This window comes from Oxyura jamaicensis, chromosome 8 (genome assembly GCF_011077185.1).
Source record: "Oxyura jamaicensis isolate SHBP4307 breed ruddy duck chromosome 8, BPBGC_Ojam_1.0, whole genome shotgun sequence".
NCBI classification, from domain to species: domain Eukaryota; kingdom Metazoa; phylum Chordata; class Aves; order Anseriformes; family Anatidae; genus Oxyura; species Oxyura jamaicensis.
Window position 1 is genome coordinate 27,190,167 of NC_048900.1, and position 21,660 is coordinate 27,211,826.

The 21,660-nt window shown below is 44.1% G+C and overlaps 1 long non-coding RNA gene across 1 annotated transcript in view; it reads left to right on the plus strand.

The window, feature by feature from the left end:
* Positions 1 to 21,660, plus strand: part of LOC118170982 — an 89,125-nt gene that overhangs the window by 63,381 nt on the left and 4,084 nt on the right. The window contains exon 3 of the long non-coding RNA XR_004752979.1: positions 18,439 to 18,599. This is a non-coding gene — a long non-coding RNA (uncharacterized LOC118170982). The remainder of the gene's footprint in view (positions 1 to 18,438; positions 18,600 to 21,660) is intronic.

Below are 21,660 nucleotides of genomic sequence, written 5' to 3' on the forward strand. Positions count from 1 at the left end.
TTTCTTTCTTTCTTTCTTTCTTTCTTTCTTTCTTTCTTTCTTTCTTTTTAAGGATATGATCCATGGTTTATTTTCCTTGAACCATATTTGATATTTAAGGAAATTAAACAAACCTCACATATAGTCTCCCAGAATAATACATGGTGTCCATTAACACATGTTAAAATTAATGAAAGCTCGGTGGTGAATGTATAAATAGCACAGCTGCCGGCCTATTTTGTGAAATTAGAGTTGAGCTCTCCTTACTGTAAAATGTTCAGAGCAGATTCACAGAGATAATATTTGTTTCTATTTGCAATGCTCTTTTATTGTTACTGCTTTATGGGCTCGTTGGTTACACAGTGGCTGGCTCTTCATCGGGGTGCTCCATCAATGTCCCATAGTGCTATGATGCCTGCAGGTTTCTGGGTGTTTCCACTCCCAGCCCTATCAGCAAACAGCAGGCACCGGGTCTGCTCGCTTGCACAGCGGTGCCTTGGCATAATTACATGGTGCTGAGCAGGGGGACTTGCAGTGGGCAGTCTTCACCAGCAAGCATAGACACAAAGTGATATAGTAAGTCAAGGGAAAAAATTAATTAATCTGACACTTTTGAATGTCCCAAGTTCCAGTTCCTCTTCTATTCCCACCTCCAGTGATATCTATGGGGCTGACCATAAATATTTGGCACAGCACCGTGGTTCTCCAGTGGCCAGTTCATTACCCATTGATTTATGCTGGGATTCACTAGGACAAATGGTGTGACAATCTGGCTGTCTTTCTTTTGTTTTGTTGTTTAATAAAAAAGCATGGCACTGTTGACATGAGCTTAACACGCTTTTTCTCCAAAAATCACCATGACTTTACCTTACCCCAAATCTCTGCTCATGCTCTGACTTCAAACAAAGCCAGCTTGAAGCAAGTCTGTGCTCACATAAGTGCTGCACGCATGATGCTGAAGACCATGAACTTCTCTCATCACTAGTTGCCACAGGCTGCAGCCCCAGGAGCTCCCCACATCTCCTGGGGAAGGCTTGAGGGTGCTCTGCATCCCTTACTGCTGCTCTCCTCAACCCCCCAAGAAGCCTCCCCCTTTCTCATGGGGGCAGTGGGCATCCATTGCTTGCAGGCAGGCTTGCTTGCAGTAGAGAGCCAGTGGGGGGGAAGCTAAGGCCAAAGTTTTGATTGAATATCCAGATAAAATCTTGAACTGAAGCCTCCTTCACATTAGGAAGCTGCTACAGAGATTAAAACATTAAATGTGATCTCATATAAGGTCAGAAAATTAAATATTCCCCCCCCCCCCAGTAAAAATTACACTGCCAACAAGTAGACAGAAGCAATGTGAGAGTTTTCTACAGAAAATATCAATGGACTTCAAGCAAGCATATACACCCCCTGCAAAGGTAGTGGTCATCAAAAAACCTTGTCATTACCACCAGCCCCCACCCCCATTAAGCCTGGAGATTTTTTTTTCCATCAGGCCTTACCAGAAAGCATCAAAAGCTGGTTCCAAACTCCACTGACATCACAGGGAGGCTTTCCAAAGGCTAATGGGCTTTGGGATCAGACTGCTGGGTTTTATTCCAAACTTTCACAACAGTGAGCTTAAATCAATGCACATGCATGTGCGCCCTACAAGATTTTCCTGCATTACGTTCATTTGGAAGAAAATCCCCCCCCCCCATGTGGTGGGCCTGAAGCGAAGTCCATTTAAATCCCATTGATCACTTGAAAGGGGGTGCAAGAGGAGGCAGGACAATGAGCAGGAGTGGAGATCACCTTACAGGAACCCTTATCAGTGCAACCCAGGCAGCTGCTGAAGTAGGGGTGCTAATGGATTTGCTTCCCAGCCCACAGCACGGCACAGAGATGATGGCAAAATAGAGCCAAGAGGTGTGCAAGGGATAGACTGGAGGAAAGCCCACAGAAAAAAGACCCCAGAGGGTCTCTGCTCTGCTCAGCAGCTTTGCCAGGATTCATGAAAGAGGCTGCGCAAGAAGGGCGGACCTGAATATTTCTGTGCCTTCCTTTTGGTGGTATTCATCCATCCAGTGTTAGACATTAATCTCCGCTTAATTGACCAGAAGGCCGCAGATCCGTGGTATGTGAATATGATCCTAATTAGCTCACGTCAGGTTACACATTGATTTTCTGCCCGTTGCCTTTTGGAGCTGTGGAGCAGCTTGTTTTTGAGGAGAACATAAAAGAGAGAGGGGCAGGGGGGGTGTTAGTTACAGCTATAAATTTTACAGTTCACTGGAAACCACATTAAATGGCAACATCAGTTTATAGATCAACTCTGCAACTGCTTGGTCGTTAAAGTGGTGGTGGTAGATTATTGTGTTGTAGCCTTGTAAAATATGGGCACCGTATTTGCTGGGAGAGAACTTAAAAAGAACAATAAAAGTCTGCAGTGTCTTTGATTTCTCATTTCGCTTGTGCTACAGCCGGCAATACGATACGATCTCTGTGCACTTTTCTGGGGTGTGAGCATTTGCGAGGCTTTTCTCTTACGCTCCAGAGGGCAAACCTGATGGGCTTTTCTGCTCCGAGGAGTCCTCCGGGGAGGTTATACTCCCTCTGTGTCTCTCTTTGGCTGGCCCAGACAGGCAGGATGAGGCCAGGCCACCCCAAAGCTGCAGTGGACTTTAAGGGACAGCAATCGGCAGTGCCACAGAAGCAGCAAGCACGGAGCTGGAGCAGGAGCACTTTTCAGGAGCCTCTGCAAGCCTGCCAGGCACCAGGACAAGACTCAAGTGCAAAAAATAAAACTTGGAAGCAACAGAAAGTGGAATCTCTTCCCAGACAGTGCCTAATCTTTGCCTGTCTTCTGAAAACATAGACATTTGTTTTGGACAATGGAGAGCTTCTCTCGAAGGCTTGGCCACTGCTAGAAGCACTGAGCTTGTTGGAAAATTCCAGCCACAATATGCTGCCTGATGACCAACAAATTTTTTCATTGATTTTTTTTCCTTCCTTATCGGAAAGAGAGAGCGGTTTGTGGGACTGGTGTGCAGTTTGCTGGAGGAATTAGGGTTAATGCTTTAGGCAGCATGTGTCACTAAGTCTCTTCCCACTGAGGAACAATAAGTGCTGCCTCACCACAGGGCTGGCTGATCACAAAGCTTTCCTTAAAAAAAAAAAAAAAAAAAAAAAAAAGATATTTCCAGCTCTAAAATGTAATGTTGTCGAGCGAAATTAATTAGCTTTACTGTACAGTAGACAAATGGGAATTATTTCAGAAACATGGTAATGAGGATTGGGAAATTAATTCTGTGGAATTAAATGTTTTAAAAACGCTACTGCTCACCACGCTTTGCAGAACCGCTTTGGCTGCCGCTGCAGGGGCTTGGTGAGGGATAACCCGGAGATGAGGAGGAGCCCATGGCTGTCATGAGCCGCTGTGGTGGGTCCAGGTGCAGAGAGGGAAGCAGACACGGCCCCCTCGCATTTGTTGGGATACAGGCTCTGAGCTGGATGGCCACGAGGCCGCTGGGTGCCTTCCTTCATCACAAAGGGCAGTCTGCTGCAGCCTGTTGGGCCGTTTCTGCAGGACTCACACGGCCACACGTGGGACCCAGAGCCAGAAGAGCAGCAGAGAGCTGTCACGGATGTGTGAAGGACCTCTTGTCCCTTTCCTGGGAACAGCAAGAGCTTTTATGGCCTGTGTTTCGAGAAGTGAATGCTAAATCCAGTTGAAAAGTAGCATAAAAACAATTTGGCAAAAGTAATCAAACACGTAGTGTTCCTGCTGTGTTTGGTTTCTTCCTAATGGAGAGGATTTTGAAGGCTGTTGTAACTTGGCCTCTGAATAGCTCAGCCTGCTGCATGGTTGCAATCTCCTTAAGAAAGGAAAAAAAATAAAAATTAAAAAAAAAAGGAAAGAAGCTGCTGTTCGTCTAACATGTAAGGGCAATGCCTCTCTGCTTGAGATGTGTGCACTGACAGGTTAGATGATCTTACTGCTCTGCAGTGAAGAACAGAGATGTTTTTATGGTGTTTTGTTCTGTAGGTTGTTCATTATTATTATTGTTGTTGTAGGTTGCTTATTATTGTTGTTGGTTGTTTTATTACTGTTGTTGCTATTCTTGTTATTATTATTATTGTTATTATGGGGGAGCTTTGCTTGGTTAAGGGGATCATAAGACCCCATCTCCCACCAGGCTGCACCCCCTCGCAGCACTCTGACACATAGAAGTGCTCTAACTAGGCTGCAGATCGTCCGTGACGATGCAGAAGCAACTGCTGGTTTCTGTCGGATGTCATGGCCACATTATGGTCCTGGGGAACCTCATGGTGGGAAGGAGTGTGGTGTGTCACCAGTGCTTTGATACTTCAGCAGGGGACCACTGGGGACCTCCTGTCAGGGGTCAAAGATGGAAGATCTGGCAGTGGCTTATCTCAGCTGTGCAAGTGGCACAGGCCAAGGTTTACTATGCTGTCCTGCTGCAAGGAAACTCATTCATGGATTGCCCTTTGGAGACAAGAAACTCAGCATCTCTTCAATGACAAATGCTTAAAAGTGCCCATATAGTTCAATCTTGTCATTATTTGGGTGTTGTTCTGTTTACTACCCCCTTTTAAAAAATAAAGGCCTTGTCAGGAAAAGGTTGTAACACGCCCCTAGAAAGACATTATTTTCAGTTAAAAATTTCCTATGTTCCCAACCAAAATCATGAATCAGAGATAAAATCTGACATGTTCTCACCAGTTGTTTCTCTGGCAAAAGGAAAAGAGGGGTCATTCGGTTCTGGGCCTGACGTACAGGATGCCACTCGAGCCGTCATCCCTGATAACTTCAACTTGAACTTGTCCCCTCATGTAAATGGGGTTGATTTATACCCTTGCAATAGAGACCTAAAGCTTTGTGTGATGCTCTGTGTGATGCTAAGCTGCCCTGTTGTACTGGCATTAAATGCACTGGTTTTTGTCTCCAAGACATTTAGCACTAGGGACCAACCTTTAAGGTCTAAGGGACCCTCCTTGTGCACAGAGCACATTTCAGGCACAGCAGCCCTATGACAGAGGGAGTTCAGTGAATCTGGGGAGAAATTTGTGGTCAGTCCTGGTCTCTAGTATTGCAAAAATCCTTCCAAATCCCCAAAGAAAGCTGCAAATTCAATTTTCCTTTCCCACTAAAGTCATCATAAAAAAATGTTTTTAAAAAACAGAACAAAACAAAACAATAACACTATGCTAAATACCACAATTGCTGCTGAAGGCCAAGGAATAAATGTCCAAACCCCAGTTTCTTGGGGTTTTTATGTAGTTCCTCTGACAGATTCAGCGATAATTAGACTATTTATATGTCCTTGCAGCATAGTGATAAAATGTAAGCCTGCAGCCACCAGCAGCAGAATCTCCTGCAAGGCAGAGAGCAAAAATTAGCATGGATAATCCAAACCACGCTTCCAAACTGAATGGCTGGTTGTGAGCCCATCCTGGATCTGGATTGCAGTTGCAAGGCTGGGCCATCCATCACCAAAACCAGGTTGTTCGGTCCACCAATAGGTATATTGTGATAAATCACAGTGACCTCTCTCCTCCACACCAACACTGCTATGGCAGAGGTGATATTATAGGCAACTATCATCCAGTAGAGTCCTGGAAGAAGGAGATGTCAATTTTCCTCCAGACCTGCAGACCTCCACACCTCATGGCATGGACAAGGATCAACCACGTCTGCCAGCTCATCAGTGTTTCAGCAGTACAGGACTGCAGGATTTCAAAGGCTGAGGCCGTCTATAAATGCCAGCTCTGGGAGTGCTCTGACAATGCCTTTTGTATTAGTCAGAGAAGAAATGAATTATTCTAACAAGCCACTCTGATTTCTGTTTGTTTGTTTGTTTTTAATTTTGTGTATTATGTATAATTTCACATTACACAACTGACAAACAAAGCTCTTTCAACCTTTATTTACAAAAGATGTGTTTGGCTTGATTTGTGAGACTTCAGATGGCACAGGAGAAAATAGATGAGACAACTAGAAAAAGTAGAAATTAGCCTTCACTCTTAAGATGATCCCGGTGTCCGATTAACCATGTTTAAAGACTTAGGGCCATTTTGTGTCTGATGTTGCTATACAGAGACCATCCCATAACTCCATCTCGGAGGGGTAATGAACCACTTGTTTGAGGCAGGGCAAGACTGACTTTCAGGAATGGCAACACGAGCTGGACAGTGAATAGAAAGCTGTGAGTAATACTGAAAGTGGTGTCCCCATGGCCCGCCGCCTCCTCCAGCTGGGTGTGCTACGTGCCAATGCCTTCTGCTCCCGTAAAAATAATGCAGTGCAGAGAAACACCCACTGAAAATGATGAGCACACCACCAAACTTCCTGCCTCGCACATGTTTCTTGCCCATCTCAGCCCAGTGAATTCTGCTACAGCTGCTAAAGTTAAAACCTGGATGTGTTTATAAGTGACACACAGATGCCTCAGGGCATCTGACAGGTTGCGTGCCTGCTGCTGCAGAGCCACTGACTTTTTGGGACCATACTTGGTGGTTACTGGCAGAAGACACTGTCCAGCACTCCATCCCTATGCCCCACTGCTGCATGTGTAGCTGTGATCCTGTCAGAGGTGTGCTCATATATTTTATACATTTACTTTATAGGGAAAATATGTTATGAATTGTAAGGGTAAGGAGAAAAATAATCTGTATGTTCCTGGCTGGAGTCTGTATCTTAGCTCCTAACTTTGACTCAACTTTTTCCCCATCTTTTGTTTCCCCTTTCAAACAAGAATGCATACCAGGGTTATTTGGAATTGGTATGCATGTCTTATATCAGAAAGATTAATTATTCAGAAATGTTCTGCTTATAATAATACTCCCTCACAGTGCTGTGGCTATATCAAGAAAGCTTAGAGCTGGCACACAGTAGAGTTATTTGCACTTTTGGGGCTATTTATAGCACCATAGAAATACAAAGGAGGCCCGTAACACCTATGTACTTATTATTCATCACATACACACTTATTACTTAGGTATGTATGAGATAAAGAGAGAGATAGATTTGCACAGCACAATGCTTAAGCTGTGCCAAAGAAATAAAATTCCATCCCCAGAGAGTCTAACTGCAAAGGCAAATAGGGTCTAGCAGTGAAATCACAGATTATGATCACAGCTAAATGGCTTCTTTGAGCAAGAAGATGAGTTGGTGTATTTTCCCTGGGAGGCTGCCTCTGATATGCATGACATTATAAATAAAGAGGCATGAGCCAGATGCCAAGGATGTGAGCCAAAACTGATAAAAGTCAGTGGGAGTCCCCCAGTGTCAATAGGTTTCAGAGCAGGCCTGTGATGCCACGAGCTGCCCGAAAGGAGATGCTGCAGCCTGGCACCCCACATCTCCCTTGGACACCGCTCTGGTCTCATTGCCACAGGGTTTGGATGCCTCATTCATTGCCCTCAGCATCCTTTGCCATCCCCACAAGGAAGAATTCTCACTCCTGTGTGGCAGCACAGGTGCAGGACAGCTTCTCGAGACACCTCCACCTGTGATGTGAAGGCAGCTGGATCAGCAGGAAGGGCCTGGGGGCTCCAGGAGGAACCCATGCATGCGATTAAATCCTTCTCTGCAGCGCGGCTGGAGGAAACAGTGCAATGATTCATGGCACCTGCATTTGTGTCGTAAGCCCTGGTTGTACAACGTGAATATCTGAGGATCAGTCCTCCAAAATTTAAACCCAGACCACGCCTAGCAGAGTCAAAAATACTTTTTGGCATTCACCAGGTGGCAGTTTGTGTTAACTGGATCCAGCGTGAAATCTGCTTGCCTCCACCCAGTCGCTTCCCAGCAAGCTGGTGAGGTATTAGATAAAAAGCTCATTTCAGAAGTACATTAATTTTCATTAGGGATTTTCTAATAAATTCCTTCCATGAGAAAGGTACACAGGGGCTTTCTTTGTTGAAGAGTGCAGCTCAAACTGCCTCTTTGCTCATGGGAATAGGTGGCGTCCCTTTCCTTACTCATCTGTGAGGTTTCCAGCCAATAATGGGGACACAACTAGCCAAAGATGAGTCCACCCAACTAAAGTAATGTCATGTCATTGGAAAATGTTCTGGAAATACTCTCATTGGTTGTGTTTTCTCTAGAAGCAGTGTTTGTTTTTTTTCCACAGAGGATGTTCCCACCAACAATGAGCCTGTGAACTGATCTTCTCTTCTGGTTCCACCTTTTCTCTTTCTGTCATGTTCCCCAGTCCCTAAAGTGCAGACTCCTGGAGTTAGGATGAGTAACAATATGTATTCACTTCTGGAAAAAAAAAAAAAATTAAATACTTACGGCCACTGCAAGAAGATTTCTGCTACCTCCAGCATGCTGGGGGAATTTCTGAAGAGATCCCATCAGCCTTGAAGCTCTGCTGGTTTGGCTTTCCTCTAGGCAGCAGAGCTCCTTGTACGTGTATGTAATTATGGGCATAGATTATACTCCATCCTTCTTGTATCACATTTATTCTTTAAATTAAAAAAAAAAAAGTGTAATTGTTTTGTTGCTTTTTTTTTTTTTTTTTTTTCCTTGCATTGCTCTACTCCAATATATTCCTAGATAGATAATGTGTCCTCCTCAGATTGCATTTCAGTGGGTTGGAAGTAGCACGGGTTTTACGTTTCTTTTCGTAAGAAAGGCTGCTTGTTGCCTGGTGGTTTTAGCTGACTTCTTTTTCTGAATTTCTCCTGGGATTTACCTGGCCTGGAAAGTGCACAGAAATACACCCAGGACCCCCACTGAGCCCATGAGGCCTTTGCAAAGACTTCCCTGCCTCCTATGTCTGCTCAGTCCATATTGCCAGGATCATACCTGCCTTTCCCATGATCTCGCTGGTGGTGTCAAGTCATCCTGCAATTAATTAGCACAGCTGGGTCTTTCCTCTCTTGCCATTTCCCTCTGGTGACCATACCTTACCAGACTACCATGGTGCTCTGAGCAACGTGACTCTCATTTGGGCTCTGCTCCGGGCGTCCCCAAGCCTCTGGGATCCTGGTATGTCCCCTTGGCTGCTCCACAGCCAGAGAGCAGGAAAACGAGGGCTCCCCAGGACCAGCAGAAACCCAGGGGCTCTTCCCACATTTCCCAAAGCTCCGTGAAACAGATGCATTTCTGGGAAACAGTTGAGTCCGACGAATCTCCGGTTTTCAACAAAAAGCCATTTGGTCAGAGCATGATCATCCAGCTGTACTCAGGACACAGCTTGCTGCTTTTATGGATGCACATATATCTTTGAGGACTCGAAATCAGCGTTGTTTTTGTCTTCATGTGTAATGTTTGACATATGATGTAAATTTACTTTTACAACGTACAGACATAAAAGCTACTGTGACTTGGACTTAGAATTTATTGATTGTAGAAAACCGACTACCAGGTTTGTCGATTAACATTTTGTTAAACAATGTTAAACAAAGAAAGAATCAAAATATGCGAGGGCAAATTTTGCACTCCATAAAAGTTATTCAGTCTTTTAAAATTTCCCTGCTGTAACTGAGTAATGAGGTTTAACACAGCTCTCCCTTGTAATTCTTAAGATGTCCTCAGTAGCCATCTACTTATCCATAGGACCAGTTCAATTACTAAAATTTCTTAAAAAACTGCTATATGCCCAAGTGGTAAGTTATGAATTTAGCAATGATAAAGCAAGAATTGCCTTTTCTCTAGTACTAAAAATCCTGTGGATTTTTTTGCAAAAGCCTAGAGAGCAATGGCAAAATCTAAAGCCAATGGAATGACAGCCAGCTGGGGAGCTAAGCCTGTGGTCAGGCAGGTTTGTGTTCCCACAAACTGCTTCTTTGCTTTGCTTTACACCCACACCTTGTGTGGTTAATGGCACCCTTTTTGTTCAAAGCAAGGAGAGAGGACACAGAACCCCTCTGCTTTGTCCTTTTCTATTGTTGTTGTTCATCTTTGGCTCATACTTAAAGGTCCTGTCAAGCAAAACTTTTAAACTATCCTTTATGCATTAGAGATGAATTAAACAGACAGAACCTGGCCCCTAGCTGTTATCATGGCCAGGTTCACAGAGAACTTTCTAGCCTGACTTTATAATTCAAACCATTTTCATACTGCAAACACATAAATAAGGAAGCTGAAGGTATTGAGCAAGCCACGCATGCAGCTGAGTGAATGTGTTTTGCTTAAAAGTATCATTAAAGCAATTTCCCATAATGTCTGGCAGGGAGTAAGTTTCTTTTAATGATTTTATTAAAAAGTGAATTAAAGGCCAAAGGTTGCTTTCCTACAGCCCTTAATTTCCTGTTGGAGTGCCAAATGCTGTGTGCAGAAATTGCTCGGAGCGGGAGACAAGGAGCTCTCGCGCAGGATCGGCCCCCAGTGAGGCTGTCGGAGCTTCAGCTCCGCAACCGTGTGCATGTCCAGGTCTGCTCTCACGGTGAAATTCAGCATCAGCCAACACAACGACAAAAGCAGGTAGCTATCGATGGCAGATGCAAGCCTGTAGAAGTGGGAAAATGCAGCACGGACTCAGAACAAGGCCTAAGCTTTCCATTTAATATCTGGGATTTGATTTTCCTCTCCCCGACATTAATTTGTAAGTGCAGGGAGGGCAAGACAGAGGACAAGCGGGTCCTGAAGGCGAGCTTGCCTTTGGCATAGCTGGGATGATGACACGAGTCTGCGTTTTTGTTGCATCTTTCTGCAGCCTGGATGTTGCCAATGCTTTATTTATGTTTTGCAGTTTGGTAAGTGCTCCAAGGTGAAGAGTTCCTGGTGGGCCAGTCCCTATGGAGCAGCAGGGCCACTCGCAAAGAAGCAACCAAACTAATACAGGAAGAGTAAACCAGTAACAGAATCACAGAATCACAGGATGTTAGGGATTAGAAGGGACCTTGAAAGATCATTTAGTCCAACAGGCTACAGTCCCTTCCTCCATGGGTCTACCCATCTCCCAGCGCTCCTGGGAGAGAGCATACAGCATTGACAACACAGATAATGGGTGCTGAAGATCAGAGGCTCAGAGCTGGAGCTGCAAGATGCTTCCTGTGGCATCCCTGTATTTGGAAAGCCCAACAGAAATTCCCTCTTGGTGTGCAGAAGACCACTGTCAGATACAACTTGCACCTTTGCAGCCTGGCCAGCTATTGGCAGCGAGCAGCATGTCGGTAAAACCCCAGTCTTTAAAATTCTTTAATAAAAGAGCCATAATTTACCCCACTGCAAGAGCTATAAACTGTAATTTAATAGTGTGTTTGTAAGGGGATGACTTTTTAAAATATATATATATATAAAGTTTTATTATTATTAAAGAAATGTAGTATATAAAAATTTCTAATTGCTGGGGAAGCAACATGATTATGATTTTCAGATATTTAGTATAGGTAAATCGTTCTGATGAAGGGATCTGAGTATTTTATGGTGAACTCTTGCACTACAGGTCTCTCATTAAGTTTTCTGGGAACACTGTTCACAATCTTTACTATGCATGCAAATCACATGGAGCATGGGAGCTTTTATCTTGCTCTTATGGTGGATTCACAAAGGTAGATGGTATTTCTTTGCACATAAAATAAGTGTCTTGCATGTAAAAGGAGTCTATTTCCCCCAGGACAAATCTTCTTCATGCTTTGGGATCTTGGGCAGCTAGGTTCAATTCCCATAAACTGACCCCAAAACATCAGTTTTATGATTAGTGCCTGGACTGGTCCGAACTCTCAGAAAATCTTAGGCCCAAGGCAAGCGTAGCTAGGCAAAAACATGCAATTTCTGCTCAGTCTTGCTGCAGTCATCTGCTCTGACACAAAATAGGATTAAGAATCATATAACTACTTCCAGCTAATAGGTTTAGGCTGTGGTTCCAGGATTATTAAGACCAGATCTGTGCACTACCAGCTCGCCCAGGACTATAAATCTAATGTGGATCAGGCATGGACACATGATTGTGTTTTGTCAAATTAGCCGAGGGACACGATATGGAATTTATACCAGCTTTATACTTCTGTGCTCACTGCACCCCTGCTGTGGGAAGGCAGAAGATAGCTGGTCCAACATGAAGTTAAGACAATACAGATCTGTTTTAAAAAATGCTGTTATAAGGTTTTTTTTAGGGTGCTTTTTTTTTTTTTCCCCCCACAAATGTGAAGCCATTAATTAGAGCTTGCCTATGCTCTAGCAGCGTGATGCTCATCTGGCACATGGCACTGGTGGTATGACACCACAAGTCTTCCAGTTGGGTGCAAACCACAGCTTTAATAAGAATTAGCACTTGTGCGCCTGTCACGTAGCTACCCTCTGAAAATTGGAATCTTTTTCTAGGGCATCATTTCCTTATCACATGTTAGGGGATCAAGAGGATTTTGCTGCTTAGTTGCAAGCCTGTGACAGGTCTTTTATCTTGAAAAAACAGCGTATTACACAGGTCTCTCGTGGGTGTTTGCTACAAAGTACAGGACATTCAATTTTCAATGCTTAGCTTTAAAAGCCTAAAAGGAGATCACATTTCCTCATTACTGCGGAGATACATTAAATATCAATCCTCAGTGTCATTGTGGGGTTGGGATTGGAATCATACCTTGCCAACAAGTGGAAGCAATGGGTAGGGCAGGGTGAAGGAGATAGCATGGCTGTAATATCTGTGTCCTTGGCTGAAAGATCACACATGGTAGCACATCACAAGCATATAAGTGTCTTTTTCTTGTCTACATGACTTTTTTTTATTTTATTTTATTTTTATTTTTTGTGATGGGATATGATCTCTAGTGAGACTGCGAGGATATGGACAGGCCATTAGGCTGGGGAGGCAGGGGTGACCACGCAGCCCAGCCATTGTCATTGAGCAGAGGCAGGAGCACATCCAGTGCAATGTCCATGGGCAGTGGGGAAAGGAGTGAAAGGGTCACTGCTCTTCAGTTTCTGGGTAAATCCCCACTAAAGAGATGATTTTATCTTTGGTGTTGGATAAAGACAATAAGAGATCAGAGTGATGTGATTTGGAGAGGAGCAGCCACTCCTCAAATAAATGAACATGGGATTTTTCTAAAGTAGGGAGCCCCACTCTACAAAGCACTTTTTTTTTTTTTTTGCCATGCCTTTTCAGGAAGACACAAAGCAGGTGAAGGTTTGCTCCAGGGAGGCCACTTCAATGTGCTTGAGCTCTTCCATCATTCCCAAGCAATACTACAGATGAGCTTTTCACATTGACATGACAAATCACAGCCCCCCGAGTTGCTGCTTCTATGCTCAGATCTCTCCTTTCACCTACAGGAAAGCCCTTGGTCCTAAGGACTTCTACACTGTCATACATGAAATACATCAGCAGCATGTCTGCTTTGGATATCTGTCTGTGTTAGAAACTAGGAAAAGGTGAAATCCGGAGGGTCCTAGGTGCTGTGTAAGGCCTGGAGGACAGGATTGACACTGGAGTGTAACTGAAGTCAGGCTTTGACCCTTGGAAATACACAGCTAAATTCTACCCTCATTTTCCCTCTTCCCAATCCTCCCCGGTTCCCTACATGGCTGTTCTGTATTATGATCCCTTTAAATAAGCAGCCTGTCATTAGCTTTTATCCCAGTGCTTGCTCAGCCGGACTAAAGTCTAGGTCTCTTTGTTTTTAAGACTTGCATGGTGTGTAAGTGCCAGATGTTTCCCATCTCTTGGCTCTTGGTGAAATAAACACGAACTGCCATAACCTTCACCTTTCAACTCTTACATTACCTATTCCTAAAGTACAAAAAATGGATGTGTGTTTATGCTTCTAGGCTTTGAACTACCTTCCAGGTTTATGTCAGAAGTCCTATTCTCTAGGCAAAGATAACACATGAGAACGAACCTTGGTGCTGCTACAAAATTCACCTTGTGTACTAATGAAGTGGTAGTCTTCACGGAGGAAAGTAATCTGGGGGGGGGGGATTAGAGGCCATATAAAGCTGATCTGACTGTCAGGGCACAAATTGAGTTGCTCAGCTCCAGATTTGTCACTCCTGGAAAAGGGGAGTCTCTCCGTGGTGGCAGCCCAGTTATTTTATCTGGAAGTACTGTAAACAGGCAGAGAGTCCCTAGGGATTTATCTTATGTGTCACGGCTTGTTGCGCAGGCTACATAGTCAGTCCCTTTAATGTATTGCAGTTATCTTTACAACTTTCTCCCTCCCCAGCAAAACCAAAGCTGACTAAGAGGGGTTAATAAAAGGATTTTCGTTATTAATAACAGCTCATCTACATTCATCCTGGAGTTATTTTTCTTCCCCCCCCCCCCCCCCCCACGCCCCTTCTCATTTTGTAAATTCTCCCTGGAAGGCACTTGGGTGACTTGGCTCCTGAGGAGGCACAGGGGTATTTAGGATTTCTTGCTCTCGTGTCCTAAGGGAGAAGGGAGAATGCATTGCCCAGAGAGGCTGGGGCCAGCTGCCTGATGACACACGCTCAGAGCTGCCCAGGAAGGAGCCGTCCGGGCTTAGGTGTCTCATGGAGAAGTCACACAGCGGCTCTTTCCTTTTAAACTTGATTCAGGAGCATTGAGCAATTGCAATTAAATGAGAAACAAATGGTGTAATTAAGATTGCAAAAGCATTTCAACTAGAATTCCAAGCGAATTATGCAAATAGGATTTTAATTTGTGTTAATTCATGTCTTCCCAGAAATAAATGACATTTTCCTTTGGGGATGGCATTTTTTTGTCATGGTCTCAGCTGAAAGGTGAATTAGCAAGCACGGAGCAATGAAATACTTCAGCCACTACTCACACATGCATACAGAAAAGAATGAGTTTTCTTTGCTGTAAACAGACTAGCGGCTATGTTTTTTCCCCATCTCAAGCTCAAAACCAGCTTCCCTGGAGATCAGGGACGTTCTTGCAAAGGGTAATCATCACTGAACTTTCTTTTGCATTCTGAATCATCAGGATATTCTCCTTGTTTTGTTTCAGTCCCCAAGCCAAGTATTTGGAGACCATCTATTTAAAAGAGTGCCAATTTTAGTGTGGCTGTTCTATGCATGGAGATAAGACAGGAATTGTATGAAACCAGAGCCTGAAGGATGGCTGTCTCCAGGCACTGGTGTGTCTCCGCAGAGCTGCAGAGGGCCTGGCCTCTTTTATGACCTCTCGGTGCATATTTCCTTAACTAAGTTGACTCAGGATGCTGGGGTCATTGAAACACGAGTTATTTCAAAGGCTGCACTGAAGTGTACATGGCATGCTCTTCTGTAAATTCATGCTAAACCACAGCCCACAGATCAAAAAGCAGTTACTGTTATTTCTGGGTGGGAATGAGAAAACAGCACACTTTGTACATATTCTACTCCTCATTGTGTGTGTTCAGACAATTTAAACACTTATTGCAGGTAGGTTGGAGTAAACTCAGAAGTGTCAGCCATGGCACATACCCAGGTTCCTTGCTGAATGACAGCTTCCATCATTTCCTTATCCCTCATCGGTGTCTGGTGCCTCTATGTCTAACCTCCCATCTGAAAACCTATATGTGGGTTTAGAAACAACTTTTTCTGTAAGTCAACCCTGACCAAATCACAGTATGTTCTAGTGACGCTGTAAAAATGCAAGGAAAAAGTTAACACTGAATTATTCACTTAATGCCAAGCTGCTCATTGTCCAGCATGGATCTTATTAGAAGTCACTGTAATTTAGGATATGTAAATGTGTTTCATGCATGTTATGTTATATTGCATAAACATATGTTTAAGATAGACTTAAGATGAGACTGCAAGAATTTGTCTATATCCTTATATTCCAATGACCTCATTCCTGCTGGACAGTGTTGTAATGTACTTGAGGTCCCCACTGAACCTAAAGACTTATGTCCACTCAGTATTTCCGAATATTCTGCTAGGCAATTATGTGCCTCACTATGGGGTGTTTTTTTTATTATTATTTTTTTATTTTTTAGTTTAGATGATGCCTTACATAGCTTAGAAGACAGACAATGGAGAACCCACAACCTCTTTGGGCAACCTGGTCCAGTGTCCATCCATCCTCACTTCCACATTTTAAAAAAGTGTTGTTTTTGTTTGTTTGTTTGTTTTTGATGTTGTATTGGTTTGGTTTAGTTTTTTGGTGTTTTGTGTGTGTGTGTGTGTTTTTCAAATGGAAAATAAAAAGGGTGTGTTTCAGCAAATGTAATTTGCTGTATTTCAATTTATGCCCATTACCTCCAGGTTATTAATGGAGTTGTTAAGCAATACTGGATCCAGTATTAACCCCTGTAACACTCTCCAATGATCACACTGCCCCACTTAACTTCCTGGTTACACCATTTGTCCCACTACACCACCACTTAGCTAAAGCTCTTTGCCCAGGAAGTCAGCAATTACTTTGATAACAAGCAAATAAGACAGAAAATCAGATATTTTAGTGAAATCAACAGTAATTTTGCTCAAATAAAATGGTATTTAAATTCCTTCTTGGTATCTTCCTTGTATACTGCAAGAGCAGAGCAAAATAAAATACATTCTGTTTATTCTTTTTTTATTATTATTTATTATTATTATTATTATTAGCTGGCCAGTAAATCACAGTTATACGTGTTACCTCAGTCAGGAATAAAACTATCACCTTTAGCTTTGGTTTCAGTAAAAACACAAACACTTCTGCAGTCAAAAGACAGAGTTTTATGGCTGTGGTTCTTTGAAACAACTAATAAATATTTATTTGCCATTTCTCTCTGGAGCAACTGTCCACTCACTAATTTACACATCACCAAGAGGCCATTTAACTCTTGCCTGTAGGTATTAAACCCTATCCATTACTATGTCACTGAAAATACAAACGGTCTGGAGGTTGAGAAGTGCTTGGAAAGGAATGGGAGCTCATGGCAGGTCATCCCAAAGCACAACTCAGCATCTATCAAGAGCCTTGTGGTTTCTGATTTGACTTAATAGTGGTGTTTCTGCCCCAAAGACTGTGGGCAGCGCTGCAGGACACTCCTCTGTAGCTATCACTGTCCAGTGGAGTTGTCTAATACTTGGCCTCCACATTGCTATATATTCTTCTGCTTTTCTTTGCCCTCCTCTTCTGCTGTCACACCCAGACCAGCAGCAGTCACTCTCACTAACATTATCTGCCTTATCAACAATTTGCATATATCCAAGTTACCTACCCAAACGCTTCCAGATTTTAACTGTGTGAATCAAGAGTCTGAAGGCTCTTCTTCCAGCTTGTAAATCTCAGCCTGGGAATCAGGTGTCCTGCTCTTTCCTGGATTTATTTATAAATGTACATCTTAGGGTTTTATGTGTTTGTGTTCTTTGGAAACCTCATCTGTTTCCCTGGAGTTTTGTGCTTCATCAGTTCCTGTCCCTGGGTCCCTGGTTGATAACCTGACTTCTAAAAGCCTGTGAATTAGCTGCCTGTAGTTGTTTGTTTGTTTTCCTTCCTGTTTGGCCTGAGAAACCTGCTCTATGGTAGCAAACGATGTTTGCTACTAAAACATTAAGAGACATGCTCTTGAGTAATTCACTTTTGTTGTTGTTAATTACAGTTCTCCCTTTTGAACCTCTTTATGTCGCTTCTCTCTGCTTATGCCCAATCCTTGCAACAAAGATTTCTTTACATATTTAGCAGTTGAGCAAGTGCATTAGGGACAGAAATAACACAGACTTTCCACACATGAGGGTGTGCAGGAGGGCACACAGGTGGGTACCATCTCCTGCCGTTTGCCTCAGGCTGGCTTTGCACAGTTTTGCAGGCGGTCCCAGGTCACCCCAACCTGGCTGTCCCCATTTGGAAGATGCCATCCTCTGGAAGTGAATAGAAAATGCAAGGAAGCTGCAGGTGTGAAATATCTGCATGATGTGTCCTATGCGTTGCTCTCACTGGTGTCTTAGACAGGTGGGGATGACTTGGTAGGAGGTACAAGGAGGAAAGCTCTCACCAGCTCCTTTCCCACAGGGATCACCCTGAAACCTCCTACAGCTTTACCAGCAACATCCCCAGCAATGCCAATGGCAGCAGTCAGCGTGTGAGGTAGATTCCTGTGCCTGTGAACAAGTGTATGGCCTCAAGCATGTCTGTGGATAAGCTTCATGCAATAACACCCAGCTCTGCCAAGTGCTTGTCCCAGCTCTCTCCTGCACTGCTGGAAACCAGCCTTTCATTCCTGCGTGGACATCACAGAGCATTCATGTAGGAGCACTGGGAAACACTTGAAAGGTGCTTTTCGGACCGGTTTCCTTCTGCTACCAACTTATGAATGTACCTATAAGCTGAAGAGCATGCATTTTTTTACAAAGGACGAGGCCTACTTGAGCATGGGAGGCCATCTCCCAAACACCAGCAATTCTCAAGCGAACCCACCAAAAACAGCCCACGAGCTCCAGATTCAGCCCGCAGCCCATCGCGTTTTGTCAAAAAACACCAACACAAAGTAAAATAAAGAAACATTCGTTATGATTTTTTTTTTTTTTTTTTTTTTTATAGCTCCCAACTACTGTAAACTGTGGAGGAATAGAGCTGCAAAGCTGGCCATTAAACTGTCTGCTCCTTCCTGTTTGAACAGGGCCTCTCCAGGGCTTTCTCTGCCTAAACCACCGTGGGTCAACCTCCAGGAAGGAAGACGTTTCTAAGGAAACCGCGGAGGCCTTCCACCAAGGTGGCTGCATGAAAGTGCTGAGCTGGTGAGAGTGACAAAAAGCAGTTCATTGGATAATGTAGAAAAAGGTAAAAAGTTATTGCACGCAGGCTGTTTTTATAATGAGGCCATTCAGGCAGAAAATCACTTTAAATAGGTAGTTTGTTTCCACATTGCAGAATTATTTTCGTCCTACTCTTTCAAGGGGGAGTTTATCTAGGCACGGTGGTGTATAAATAATAAATAGCCCTGGGGGCGAGGCATTTTTACTTTTTTTCCCCCCACCTTGTATCCTGTTGCAGTTGGTCTCAGGCTGCAAAATGAATTTTGTTTTCTAAAATAATATTATTTACTTTGAGTGCAGTCCTCTGCGAGGGGCCATGAATTCTCCTCTGCAGTTGCAATGTCCCTGACCAGACAGGAGTGTTTCAGCCCGGCATTTTCGTTAAATGGCTTTTCTGTGGGTTGGCGTGCGGCTTGCTGGGAGGACGGGTAGAGGCCCATTAGCTCACAGACCTCCAAGAAAGCTGTGTGTGTGCATCCAGTGTTTGGACCAGGTACTCACGTGGTAAAAATAGTCCAGGGATAACCCCGTGGAGACCAGAGATGCAGGCTCGCCGTAAGGGTGGTAAGGTGAAAGCAGGAGGTGGCAGCTGACATGCTGTGAAAACACCACTTTGAGATTCTCTGGACATTGACAACAGGTTTATTTCTTCTGTTTCCTGGGAAGATGCACATCTCTGAGCATGTTTCTGACAGTAACTGCCCCCAGCAATACAAGCAGCAAGACCCAAAGGACATGCCAGGCTCTGCTTCTCCTCCCATGGGCTCCTCTGGGATCCTCCAAGCTGGGTCCCCGTAGTGGCGTTGGGAGGGTTGGAGTAAACCTGCCATCAATACCTGTTTGGAGGAGCCAATTCAGGCTCTGACCCACCAGCCCAGATCTCCTCATGGATGGAGGTGGTGCCTGGCAGCCCTGGGGAGATTCTATGGCTGGCTTGACCCTAATGAGACAGGAGGGAGGCTGGAGTGGTGGTGCTCACCCTCTACACCATTGTTCTTGTACAAGTTTTGAAGGGTAGTTTGGGCACATTACATTACTGATGGATTTATACCTAGCATGATCCCTGTCTTCCTCTTTTTTGTTGTTTTTTCTCCTACCAACCTCTAAGAAACTGCAGCCCTTCCCACAGACTGACAGCACTTTCCAGTCAACAAACCACGTTTATTCTGCTCTGTAACCTCAAGAAGCTTGGTAGGCCTGCCAGGGAGAACAGCAACCCTAGCTTTGGAAGAGTGTCAATCTCCAGATCTCTTGTTTTGAATCTCAAGATAACTCAGCTAGATGTGACATTTGTCATTTTCTTGTGACAGAAGCTTGGGTCTTGCTACTTCGCACTCCAATCCAGGACGGGAGCTCTTGTTAGGTAGAGCAGAATTGAACTAATGTTTAGGAGCCTCAGGGCATGAAAAACTGAGATTCTTATCTAATTTAATTGTAGCCTCTGGCTTTCCCTGAGTGCTTGATAGGAGAGAAAGGGTTGGGGGACCTGCTTCTTTTCACCTCTTCCTTGGCTTGCCTCCTGTGCAACATCAAGGATGAATGATACTGAAAGAGGCAAGAAGAGAGGATTTGGGTATGGGAGACTCAGGGTTTGATGGCGAGTTCCCAGAAGGATGAAATACACTGCAGGTGGGCTCAGGGGCATAACCAGGACCTGCAGTAGGGAAGGGGTTAGGTTCAATGAGCTCAGGTGAAGAGCCTTCATCACGTGAGCTAGAGAGGTGTAGTCATTATATCAGAAGTTTGGGCCCAGGAGAAATAAATAGGAATAGTTAAGGAAGGATCAGCCTGAAATGATCCAGACATGCAATAAAGTCCCAGGTTGCTGAAGGGGGAGGGAGTGAAATTCCTGCTCTCCTCAAAGCGAGTGAGTGATTAGCTCTAAAAGCCATGTGCCAACGCTCCTCCACGGCTGCCGCTGCTCAAGATAAAATAACAGGTCATCTGTTGGAGCAGAGGTCCTTCCAGACTGAAGTCTAATTTCTGTGCTCCAGGGGCTTAAGTGCTGGTTCAAAGGTCACCAGGCAACACCAGTTGCCGAGCAAGGATGAAGCTCATTTTCAGTAAAAACAGAGCCCGCAGAGCAGGACCCCGTGCGCAGTCAATCACATGCAGTGCATGTCTGCACAGTCTCAGCGGGGTTGGAGGTGGCTGGAGATCAATAGCGTAGACACGCAATGCCAGAGCAGATGCTGGCTCTGTCACTGGCACCGCGATAGGGGCCTACCCTCACTCACGTAGCCAAACACTTGAAGCACAGACCTGCAGAGTAAATTTTAGGTGTTAAAGATAAGCCTGAGGGAAGACCCTTGGCTGTGTTCACTTGCACCAAAACTCTCGGACTTCATCCAGGAGACGTGTTATAGCTACATAAATTGTGCCTTCAACCTGTCTGATTGATGATCCGTATCCCTGCAAAAGATGCTTGCAAGTAAGTGAAGATTTCACTGAGCTCTTCAAGCCCTGTCCTCCCCAAAACTAATACACACACAGAGAGAGACACACACACACACACACAAAAAAAAAAAAAAAAAAAAAAAAAAAAAACACCCACAACTTTTTTAAAAACAGAAATATTTCTATTTGTGGTCTGAAACAACCTTTCATTTCAGTTACTTGCCTCCACTTACTTTTTAGTGGAAGAGCAACAGTTAATAAGGTTAATAGGGTGAAAGAGAGTGGGGAAAGCAGCACCTGAAGCACAACAGATATCCAAGTCGTCCCTGGGTGCTTGGCACAGTGGTGCCCCTGTCATTACTGGAAAGAGAGTCAGCTGAGTCTGGAGCTGGGCTGGCAGAGCTAAAACAATGCAAGGGTATCACCATGCTGGCCAAGAAAATTATTTTATTATTATTATTATTTTTTTTTTTCTCCAAACAGCATGGAAAAAGATGCACATAGAGCAAAATTATAACCCTGAAACCCTTCATCCACTGGGTAAGGAAATCAGGAGAACCACCCAAAGATTCAGTGTAGTACTTCTTTTAGAGGACCAGATAAAATGTGTAAAATGGAAACATTGGGAAAATAAACTAAATAAGATGCTCAGGAACTTAAGGCCTGTTTTGGACTAGATGATAGTCCAT